The sequence below is a fragment of the Vulpes vulpes genome, chromosome 15 (genome assembly GCF_048418805.1).
Source record: "Vulpes vulpes isolate BD-2025 chromosome 15, VulVul3, whole genome shotgun sequence".
Taxonomy (NCBI): domain Eukaryota; kingdom Metazoa; phylum Chordata; class Mammalia; order Carnivora; family Canidae; genus Vulpes; species Vulpes vulpes.
In genome coordinates this window covers 53,907,674-53,918,755 of record NC_132794.1, presented here as the reverse complement: position 1 = coordinate 53,918,755, position 11,082 = coordinate 53,907,674, and positions in this window count along the sequence as shown.

Below are 11,082 nucleotides of genomic sequence, written 5' to 3'. Positions count from 1 at the left end.
TCTGGGTAGGGGGAAACAGGAAGGAGGGAATGAGGGGGCAACCTGGAGAGAAAAGTCCCCCTGTGCTATCCAGGTTTGGGTCCATTTGGGCAAGAAGTCAACTGGATGAGTGATAGTAAAAATGTTTCACATCATTCTATGGATTCCATGTGTTTTGTGATTGGTCACTGAATGAAAGTTTTCTGTCTGGTAATAAATAATGGTTTTGAGTTTTTAGACATTGCAAGGATTCATAGCACACTGGTTCTTCCAACAAGCCTAAGGTAGCTATTATCAGTCTCAAGAGCAGATGAGAGGAAAGAGCCTTCTCAAAATCACACAGCAAACCCAAAGCCAGCTTCCAGTCTTTTGGCTCTCCATGAGTTAGCAGATGGTGGCTTTGGATTTGCTAGGCAGAGGCTGAGGAGCTTATAAGCCAGAGGTGCCAGAGAATAGTTTAAGTCAAAAACAAAAATTTGGGGTCAAATATCTTTCCACCCCTTCTGGTGTGCCAGTCTGGGACTTGTCATCAACTACCGGTCACTGATTGCTCCTGAACTAAAACATAGGTGGTAAGAACTATAGTTACAATTTTAGCTGTTGAGGGCTCAGCACGGAGCCAGAACAAGAGTTTGGCTGGCTTCAGACAGAACAGCCTCCACCCACTGGGGTAGTGCACACAACTGGGGAAGATTTTCGGGAGAGGGTAGAGGAAGGTCTAGAGGAAGAGGTTGTGCCAGCCCGAGACAATATGGACACCCAGGTGTTATGTGGAAATAGAATGAGAGGGTGAATGTCACTGCAAAGGTGTAGCATTGTTCCAGAGACAGGAACACTACAGAAAACCATGAAAAGGTGGCAGATAATCAGGGGTCCAAGATGTGGGGGTAGAATTTTAATTCACCAAAGGATTAGAGAGCAAGTTCCTCACTTGCTGGAACTGAAGCTCAAGTATTTAAGTTTACTGCTCTTGCTATAGATGTGTCCTGACAAGTTCAGGGAGCATGAGACTCTGATCTCCCTGAGAAGGAATGCTGCTTCTAAGTCTCTGAGTTAGGAATGCCTTAGCAGAAACTAAATATGGCCCCATCTATAGTTAAAGGTGTCCCCAGGCAACAATTCATATGAGTTAATGTGCATAAGATCTTTTTTTTAAGATTTTATTTATTTATTCATGAAAGACATAGAGAGGCAGAGACATACGCAGAGGGAGAAGCAGGCTCCTTGTAGGGAGCCCGATGTGGGACTCGATCTCAGGACTCTGAGACCATGCCCTGTGCCCAAGGCAGACACTCAACCACTGAGCCACCCAGGTGCCTCGCATATGATCTTTTTTTAAGAGAAGGGGGAGATTAGTGAGTGAGGGCATCTGTCCCCCTGGCCAGCCCTATGGTTCTTATAGGTAGATGAAGCACAAAGACAGGCTGTGGCAGTTGCTTTCATGAGGATTTTTCTGAGGAGTGGAGAAACGATGGCAGCACGGCACCATTACGAGGCCTGTGGGGCTTCTCAGTTCTCATCCAGAAGATAAGAGAGCATCCAGAACAGGACAGCTTTCACCTGCACAGGGAGCAGAGGTGGCAGGGCACCTGGAGGAGATAGTGGATACTCACAGGCACTGTGAATGCCCAGTGCACAAGATTGGTCATCGACAGAGGCCTAGGAAGAGGCCAGTAAAAAACACCTGAGACTCCTCTGGAGACTCCAAGGGGATTTGGTAGGAGTTGGAGAGTCTGTGTGTACAGCTGAATGCAAAAGCAGGGGGATTGGTTTATTAAAGTTAATTTAATTTCATTTGAATTCATAGCTGATGAGGCCTCGGGACACACTGGTAGGACTGAGCCGTATATCACCTTAAAAGTTAGTGGCATAACACAACCGCTGTATTTTGCTTACATATTCTATGGGTAGGGAATGCAGAAAGGGTGCAGCAGAGACATGATGTCTGGGGCCTCAGCTGGGAAAATTCAAAGGTTGACAGTGACTTGACAGCTGAGGTCTGAAATCATCTGGAAGCGTCTTTTCTCACACGTCTGACTGTTGATGTAAGTTTTCAGAAGGACAAAAAAGACCCAGGATGATCAGCCATGTGCAGGACACATAGACTGATGGTCGAGCATGCCAAAAGGGAGCCATAGATCCCACTCATGAAGGGTACCATGTGGGGGTAGGGCTAATAGGATGGATGATCAAATTCAGACTCAAAATGGCCTTGACATGCTACATCCCCATGCCAAAACCCTGCAGATGAACTTTCTTACTCTCTCTCTGGGGCTTCCACCTTTCCTCAGGTCCACTTGGTGGCAGCCTCCAAGTCAAGCAGGACATGGTATGAATGCCTGATCATTCCCGAATGCATTGGCAAATACAAGTATGTCACTAGATCAAAGAGGATTATTGCTGGAAGAAATCTTGGAAACTGTCTAAACTAGTAATTTTTAACATTTAAAAAATTGTCTTAACATGTTTTTATCAAAGAAAACATAAGGTCCAAAAAAAGAAAAAGAAAAGAAAAGAAAAAGAAAATGTAAGGACCAAGCCCAAAATTTAGAGCAGATAAAAGGACAGCTGCCTTGATGAAGCAGGGGTGGGGGTTCCACAGTGTCTGTACAGTCAACCTCCCCTTGTGCAATCCTGGGGCTGTTCTTGATGAGGAAGACATCAAATTCCAGAAAAAGGAAATAACTTACCCAAGGTCATCCAACTGGTTTTTGACAGAGGTAGGAATGGAACTTAGGATTCTGACTCTCAGATTTGGGCTATTTCTAGTTTTAAAGAAGTATTTTTCATTTCAATCACAGAAGTACAAAGCCATCATAGAAAAATCTAAAAACAAAATACAGATATGTACAAGAAAATAAAAATTACTTTTAATCCCATGACCAAGGAATAAACACTTTAAACATTTTAATATATATCATCCCAGTCTTTTTTCTTTGTGTATATATACTTGGTAACCTAATACAAACATTGTTTTACAACGTGGTTTTTTCTCTTTATAATTTCATGCCAAGATTTCCCATGTCATTAATTTTTTATAACTTCATTTTAATGGCTCCACATAAAGAGGTAGCATGATCTGTTTAATGGAACTCCTGTTTTAAGATATTTTGCCTATTTATTTTCATTCTTCTCTTTTGCAACATCAGACTAGCTTGTGATAAACATCCTTGCAGACACTTCCTCATGCACATCTGGATTAATTTAATTATAATATATTCCTAGGAGTACATTTTTGGGTGAAAATCCACACACATTTACTAAGATCTTTGGATACATTCTGCCAAATTGACTAGGGTTCCTTCTCCTTAACACCAGGGGTTAACACCAGGGGTCCTTCTTCCTGGAAGATCACTCTTCATTGCATGATATAGATGTTCCCCCTTGGGGACTGTAGCATTTATTGTTTTGAGTTCTCTTTATAAGGCAGAACCATAGCAACATAGACCTGGAAAGAACTTCAGAAGATGGATGGACCATCTCTCTCCTTACTCTAATACAATTTAACCTGAGAGTGAGTGAACTGAGGAGAGAAATAATGACAGGAAATCTCAAAATGCTACCATTCTAGAGTCATTTATAAAGATAAAATGACTAACTTGTAAAGAAATAAGTATCAGTATTTCTTGTATTAGGTTAAGCTTGGATTTAGGGATATCTGGTTATGCTTAGAGGAAGGGTGGAATATGCCTGTTGGGGTATCCTAATAAAAGGAGCCTAAAGAAATGGTTGATGCAAAGATGTTGGAGGGGGGGGGGGGGCGCCTTGAGTGGCTCAGTAGTTGAGTGTCTGCCTTTGGCTCAGGGTGTGATCCTGGAGTCCTGGGATGGAGTCTCGCATCGGGCTCCCTGCATGGAACCTGCTTCTCCCTCTGCCTATGTCTCTGCCTCTCTCTGTGTCTCTCACAAGTAAATGAATAAGATCTTAAAAAAAAAAAAAAAGATATTGGAAGGAATGGAACATTCTGAATGTAAGGATGACCATCTCTAGGCCTGTATTAGTTTCTTGTTGCCACTGTGGGAAATTACCACATCTCAAAGGCTGAAAAGGACAATGTGCTCCGCATTTCTGGTGGCCCAAAGTCCTAACTGAGTCTTATAGGTCTAAAACTGAGGAAGGCAAGGGTGGTTCCTTCTAGAGGCTTTAGGGAAAAGCCCATTCTTTGCCTCTTTCAGCTTTTGGTGGCTTCTGGTATTCCTCAGTCTGTGGCCACACTGCTCCAATTTCTGCTGTGTCACATCACTTTCTGTTCTCTGTAATCAAATCTCCCTCTGCCCCCTCATATAAAGACATATGTAATTACATTTAGGGACCTCCAAAATAATCCAGAATACTCAAAATCCTGAACTTAATCATATTCACAAAATCTCTTTTGCCATTCAAGACAACATTCACCAAGGCCAGGGATTATGGCCTGTATATCTCTGGGGGGTCATTATTTGGCCTACCACAAAGCCCACTTGCAAAGAACTCACACCTAAATTATAGGTCAAGGAAGCTGTGATAAGATTGTCAAAGGGGGAATTACCCAGAAAAGGCTAATCCATTTCGTACAAGTCAAGATGATGGTAGATTAGCATAAGCAACCAGGAGCAAAAGTAAGGCAGTGGCACGTCCTCAGTGTGTCATCATTGGAGTCACTCATTCATACGTATAAGCACTGATGGCTCTATTATCAGTGCTGTCTGCCTCAGATCAGTACCTGAGCTTGGAAGACAGTAGTAGAACCATGTGCTTTCCCGATGGTCCCTTGAAGTGGCCTAGCTGTCATTTTTGTTACTACCATAGAAATCTAGAGCAGAAAAGACAAGAATTTTTGGAAATACAGCCACAAGGACCAATATTCAGAGGCTGCGGAGGTTGTAGTTGTAAGAACCATTTGAGGATTTGAAGGGGGACAAATTTCCCATGTAACAAGTTGAGCTGGAAACATTCTGTGTTGAATTTCTGTTAACCTTTCATATCTGCAGACTTGTGGGTTTGACACGTATGTCAGAGCTCATGTGTCTGTGGAGAAGGAAATACAGACTCTTGTTAACCAAGAGAGTGGTGATGCCACAGTGTGAGTATCACGAGGAAGAAATGCAGAGCCTTAGGTCCCATTCCAGACCTACTAAATCAGAATCTGTGTTCGAAAGACTCCCAGATGACTCGTCTGCACAGTTGATTTTGAGAAGCACTGATTACTGAGAAAGGGGAATGGATGCTGAACAGTGACAACAGGTGACTATTACACAAATTTCCCTGTGATGGTGTTAAATTGATTCTGACAGCATTTTCCATGGAGAAGATCACAAATGAGTTGAGCAGTTATCATTTATCAATTTGAATGTTTTCAGTGACAGATAAGGAAACTCCAACTCAATGGGCTTAAAGGATAGGAAAAAAAAGTTATTATCTTACATAAGGAAATGAAAGTAGCTCCTGGGCTTGTATACTTGTATATTCTTTTTAAAACCTTCCCATAAAGACTCTTAGTGGGTCTTCCTGTGTATTTCATTGCCCAAAACTGACCTCTGTGCCCACCTCTAAACTAAGGAAAATGGAATTTCCATACCTGACTTGTGCCATTCAGGATGTGTCCTTGACTCATGAGAGGAAGGAATGGATGCCAAGACCAACTTGGGTCCCTGTCAGCAAGGAGGAAAGGCCATTCATACCCAGGGATCAACTGTAGTGTCTTTGGTGTATTTGTGGAACTTCCTAAGATTGCTACTATTTTGGTGCTCCATTTCCTTTTAATCAGTCCTTATTTTAAAGCTCTACCTTAAAATAATTAACTCTATTTGTTTATGTATCTTTTTTTCCCCAATGAAACGAGGAAGATTTTTAATAAGAAAAGGAAAATAGACTGAGAACAGCAGGAAAGAATTTTCATATTCAGGCTTCTGATTGAGTGTGACAAAAGGTGAAATAAATAAAAAGGGCACTTGACAGTTTCCTTTATAGAAAAAGGTCTTATTTGTTTCGTGTTTGGGCAGCACGGCTTCCTTTTCCCGGGCCTGCAGCTGGGGGGTCAGACTGTCTGTATCAACCAGGATCACTAGAATTTTTTGACATTGTGCTACTTAAGCCCCGGGGTACACATTTAAATTGTCATATTTGGTCTGCCTCACAATGACATTCTTCAGCAAGCAAAGAAAAATAGAGTTTGTGGTTGGTGTGAAAGAGTAAAATCAGATACACTTGCAAGTCACACAAGAAAGTCAGAGGTTTTTTCACACTTAGGCTTGTTTTCCCTCATTAAGGCAAAATACTCAAGTTGCTCTCAGTTTCCTGAGAACAAGGCCCAGCACTAGGGTGGATTAGAAGATAGATAATTATGCCCAGTGCTGTGTCAATCCTCTACTGATGACGTGAGTGTTTGTGAGAGAAGAGTGGACAATCCTGAACCCCCCAGGGGCTGCAGTCACTGAATGGATGTCCTCTCCTCAGGGCACTGTTTAATAAGGGGCTCTCCAGCCACCTCGGCCCCCTGCCTTGTGGCCCACCAGTCTGTTGTGGTAGGGGACAGTGGGTGGTATTACACTGGCTTTCTTTAGTGGCTGAATGGATGGTCTCCTCATGATTTCTTTTGTTCCTGTTTTATTAGCAATCTCCCTGTGCAGAAGAGTTTTGGACAAGGGTAGACGCTGGAAGGAGGTTCTGTTACAAATTTCACAGACTTCAGAATGGTCTCGCTGGTACTTCATCCGTCTCCAGTAGGTTTTACTCTTAAAGCCCAGTTGTTTCTGAACATTCTTCTTGGATTTTACAACAGAAAAAGCATTTATCATAATTGAGGGTCCTGGAGCTGCCAAGCCCTTTATGTGCAATAGCTCATTTAATGCTTTCAATAACTCTTTGCAAAATGCAGCATTATTGCCACTTAAAATCTGGGGCCCAGAGAGGTTGTGACTTGCTCATGGTTACACAGCAACTAGATGGAAGACCCAGAGTTAAAATTCAATTTTAGTTTACACTAAAGCCTGTGCTCTTTTCTGCCCGAGGCTCCTCCACCCTGTTTTTTGGAATGTTTGCAGCCTCCTAGGGAAGGCAGGCATTGGAGGGAGCAGAGGTCAGGCACAGAAGCTGAATGCTTGGAAACCACGGGCTCGCTAACCTTCAGGGGGTTGTCCCAGAAGTGAACCAAGAAACCCAAACTTCACTTCTGTGCTCAGAAGCTTACGGCCCTCACGTTAAGGCCTCATGTTATCATTTGGGGCGGGTTCCTGCTCCTCCAGGATGGAGACAACTATTGATTCATGACCATCTTCCCTGAGCCTAATGGTACCTAACACTTGTGCCAAAAGCACCAGATGCATTTGAATGGGTGGAAGGGAGAGATGGGGAGTGGTGGGGGTCACAGCAAAGGAGTAGGTCCCACTTTTTTCTTTCTTTTTTAAAAAAATTGCCACAGCTTACTTTTTTTTTTAGCTTGGACCTCAGATGGTAAATTGTTGCTGTGTGACATTGGGCCAAATACTAAATATCTCCGACTTTTAAAGGTAACAGTATTGACTGTGCAGTTTTCTTGAGGTAATTAAATGAAATGACACAAGGAATATAAAGAGTTTATCTCAGTCTCTGTGTGCGACAAGCTTTTGATAAATCATGGCTATCATTATCATCACCATCATGTTTGTTTGTTTGTTTGTTTGTTTGTTTGTTTGTTTTTTACCAATGTTGGGAATAGTAATTTCACCTGGCTCCAGGGATCCCAAACAGACTGGGTTCAGTGTCTTGCCACTGACAGACTCCAAAGACAGCACTGAAATAAGAAAGGGATTCATTTTGGTGACTCCAACACTGGGAAGACAGAAGACGACCTTCTCAAAGAATGTCTCCAAAATGCTGAAAAGCTCCTAAGTTTCTTTCTTTTTTTTTTTTTTTTAAGATTATTTTATTTATTTATTCAGAGAGAGAGAGAGAGGCAGAGACACAGGCAGAGGGAGAAGCAGGCTCCATGCAGGGAGCCCGACATGGGACTCGATCCCTGGTCTCCAGGATCACACCCTGGGCTGCAGGCGGTGCTAAACTGCTGTGCCACTGGGGCTGCCCAGCTCCTAGGTTTCTATGTGGAAAATGTGGGACAAAGGTCAATGGGTACATGCAGGTGGGCAGTAAAGGTCAGGTGGATCAATGTCTTGGAGCCAATCTAAGGGATCTCCCTGGTGCGAGGCAGTCCCTGTTGCTTGAGGCGGTAGTTTCTGCTCCTACCACAGAATGCTTTGCCCACAGGTCCTTTGTCAGAGTTAAAGAGATAAGCCGGAAAGAGGAATTTAATCAATTGGAAAGCACAGACCAAGGTCAAAATGGTGGTAGTTGAAGTCCACTTTCAGTAGGAACCTGGGTCTGTTTTTCTTAAGACAAGAACATTTGTGGTTCATGATTCCCAAGAAAGATGTCACTGGACCACATTAAGGGAGCAGGCCTAGAATTCTGACTTTTGTGGAAAGGACCTCCTTGGATTTCTATTTCCATACCACTTGCCTCTTTCACAGCTCTGTTACCTGGGGGTTGACTGCCCTCATATTCCTGACCTACTTGAGCCCTATCGTTTCAAGAAACAAACATCGGAATATTCCCCTTCCAGGTAATACAGAGCCTAACTAGTGTTTTCCCCAATGAGTATTTTAAAACTAGAGATTTGTATGGCTCATTCAGAACCATTTTACCAGAAGAGGCAGCCACAGGGAGAAGGACTTGAAAGGACACAAGAAAGATGGACTCAGCCTGTCTTCGTGGTAACAGAAATATTGCTATTATTAATATCATGCACTTAGAGAGTGCTGCTTTCCCAAGGAGCTCAAAGCATTGCACATATATTATCTTATTTCTCTTTGCCACATGCAAGAGAGGTAAGACAGGAATAGGCAAGCTTCAGTAAAAACAAAACAAAACAAAACAAAACAAAAAAACCCCACTGTTTATTGAAGTACATTTGAGTTGAACTGGAAAAAGACCAAATCATCCGAGCCTGGTAGGAAGAGGGCTAATGAGTTATATTCCCTGGAGCACCTAACTTCCTGCTGGATGCAAGGGGAGATAAGAGGTCCCTCTGAGAGAACCGCCTGTACCAATGCCTTGGGAGAGAGAGTTCACAGAGGCTCCAGGCCACTCAGCAGCCTTCCGGACCACAGCTAACCTGGGGGCCCCACAGCCCCCTGAGCTGTATTGCCTCCTGGATGAGTGGCTGAGTCCAATGCCTGCCCCAAGGCATTTTGTGGATTTTGGCTCCTGATGTTCCTGTTGGGTGTCTGTGGAATTCTGCAGGTAGACTCAAGACCATTCCCCATGACACAGGGCTCGTCCTCTAAAGGATATCAGATACATTTAGGATTTGGTTGCAGAAGATGCCCCGGATTAGGCTCTCTTATTGTCCTAGCAATGGGAGATTCTCTGTGGTGTTGTACATCTAAGTAGCTGTCTGTGAGTTCTGGTATTTATTTCTTGCTCTAATCTGGAGCATGAGCCCTTGAGTCCATCCCAACTTAAATTCGACTTAACAGAGCTAGCAGTAAAGAGCTACGTTTAGATAGATGTTATGCTGTATCCAAACTGGTGCCTGGTAGAGACATTGTTCCCATCTTCATTGGTGACGGGAATTAAGGATGAAGTTAGAGGCATCTGGGGACAAGGAGATTCACTCAGAAGACTACCTCAGTACGATATGTTGCTCAACACATCTTTAGATGTGAGATTCTGACAGACTGGAATCTGAAGTCTCAGATCTGCATATTTACCCATAAGTTCTTGAGAAATTCTTTCAAACTCCTGAGCCTTAGTTTCCTTATCTATAACATGAGAACCATGGCATATAAGGAGGGGGTGGTTATAAAGGCACAGAACAGGCTCTTTTTCCTTATGAAGCAGAGCTCGGGATGGGACTGTGGGAAACTTCATCTCCCTGTTTTGCTTTCAGGCACAGGTAACTTCGGGCCATTAGTGTTTTCAGGAAATGCTAAAATCCCTCTAGGAAAACTCTAAGTAAGTACTGGCATTTCATAACTATTTATTATGAGAACATGTGTTCATCCATTTATTCAGTCAGTGAAAGAACATGTATTTAATGAGCCTTGGGCACTGGGCACAAACTAGACACTGCGATGGCAAAGGACACAATCCCTTCCCTCAACAAGCGCCAGCTATTGTGTTTGGCCCATTTTTCCCCCTTGTTGGTGCTGTGAGAACCCCAGGTGGCCTAAGTACACTTGCTGTCTTCAAGGCAGTGAAAGGAAAACAGCAAACACCCTCTGAATAGATACAGCCCTGGGATTCAGCAACTCCAGCCACACCAATTATAGCACTTTCTGTCAGGGCTGACCTTTGAGGAGACTGCCTCAATTATAAAAGGTCAACATCTCCTAGTTCTGGCACAAGCAAGTCCTGAGCAAGGTGGTAAATTATAGCCAAAATGACCCCATGTGGGTCATCTGCTTTTGCCATTCAGCAGTGACCCAAGGCTATCAGACACCTTCGTAGCGCGGTAGTTAAATAGTTCTCACACACAAGGTGTGTGCTGGCAAATTAGCACTTACATCTTAATCTAAGTAAATCACATGGGCTTTTTTATTAGCAATTCACAATGTGTTTTCATAGCTAGTTAGTGGTTACTCCTAAATGAATCAATTCCAAAGGTCATGTACTTCTCCATGTACTTAACAAAAGTTAAGGTGTATTGGTTACAGCAATATTAGTAGCTTTTAGAGAACTCATTCCTGCAGGTAGGAGGAGGGCAAGTAGGCAAGGATATTCAGTATCAAGTGCCTGTTTTCTATCTTGCTGTTTTAACACAAACTCCAAGAGAAATTATACTCCCTGACATTACCTGATGGATAATAGTGACTCTAACCTAGATGCAATTTTCTATTGTGAAACTCAATCATCCTGGACTGTAAGATTCTACCTCCCAGCACCTAGAGTAGAAGACAGATCAGGTGGAATGTTCTTTTCAGAAGGACAGGACAAGGTACAAGAGTTCATAGAGAACAGTGACCTGGGTCAGACCCCCAGGGATTCTGTGGAATTGGGTTCCCACCTGCATAGCTTCTTCTGTGAACCAAATCCAGCCCTGTGTTCACACCAGTTCCAGAAAGCTGTCCCTCATGTCACCGGACCAGA